Source organism: Lolium perenne, chromosome 4, assembly GCF_019359855.2.
Source record: "Lolium perenne isolate Kyuss_39 chromosome 4, Kyuss_2.0, whole genome shotgun sequence".
Lineage (NCBI taxonomy): Eukaryota > Viridiplantae > Streptophyta > Magnoliopsida > Poales > Poaceae > Lolium > Lolium perenne.
In genome coordinates, this window is record NC_067247.2 from 387,332,392 (window position 1) to 387,333,651 (window position 1,260).

General features: G+C 52.5%; 1 pseudogene; it reads right to left on the reverse strand.

Moving 5' to 3' along the window:
* Positions 1–158, reverse strand: LOC127297840 (U2 spliceosomal RNA; annotated as a pseudogene).
* Positions 159–1,260: the final 1,102 nt, after the last annotated feature.

Consider the following 1,260-nt stretch of genomic DNA (forward strand, 5'->3'; position numbering starts at 1 on the left):
ATAGGGTGATATGCATCACAAATGCACATTTACATAGTAAAACGTGGAATTCACTCATAAAATTTAATGTTATTGTGGACACATGATCCACATATCACATATTAAACTGATAAAAACATTTACTACATTTGATCTTAGAGCATCTCCAACGCGGCCATCCAAATCGGACACAGTCCATTTGGGTGGCCGCATGGATAGTTGTCTGGCCCATGGCCCCCCCTAGGCCGGTAGGTGACCCCAAGGCGATGGTCCATTTCGTCCATGCGAGGCTTTTTCCCTTGTCCAATCGTCTTCCTAAGAGCGGTGCTGCCATAGCAAGCACAACGGAGCCCCTCTCCGTTGACGGATTGCCTCGTACGTGGGAAACGGAGGCGTCCGTGTGCTCCTAGTAGGTTTCCCGGCACAATCTCTGGCTTAAAAGGTCGTGTCGCATGGGCGCCTCACCCTCTCACTCCATGCAGACGCACCCATCCCTCTCCTTCTCCGATGGTCTCTCCTCCCCATCATGCCTAACCGCCTGCAAACCATGTTAGGCAAGCTTACCGACAATGAGGCGGAGTGCGAGGCGCTGAGGCAGAAGGAGATGGATGGGTTTGTCGAAAAGGAGGTCGAGAGGTTCAACAAGGAGGAAGAGTTCGGTGACCCACTAACAAGCGGCGAGCAGGGTGGTGCCCGCCATTAGCCGAACTCGAGGCGATGCAGGTGGACCTCCTGGATCAGAAGAATCGCTTGGTGCGCGTGCGATCGAACATGTGGTCATGTGAAGAGGCGATGTCCATATACACCATAGACTAGGGAGGACACGGAGAGGGAGGACCGGAGAAGGTTTGACCGAGTCAACCTCTACCAAACCCATGCCCGATTAACCCATCGGTGACCCAACAGGTCTGTGCATAATGCGATATTTTTAGAATTATTATATCAAGCTTGGCCTTGCGCGGAGATAGTAGCAAGTCGACGTAATCAACTTGTCACAGGGTAATTTATAGTCTGAGCATTGGGAGCTCTCGTAGCTATCCGAGGTGGGACTAGTTCTCAGCCTTTAGGTGGTCACGGGCCATCCATGGGGCCGCTAGCCCATCCCATTTAAATCCTTTAAGTGAAGGCCCACGGTTTGGGAAAAAATGTTATGGGTTTCGGCGGTGCATCCCCTACCGTCGCCACGCCGCTTCGGCCGAACCCTATATGACGACCACTCAGCGGTTACTGCCCGCGGTATGGGCCGGCCTAGACGGCCCAGTTCACATTTTTTCTTTTTCT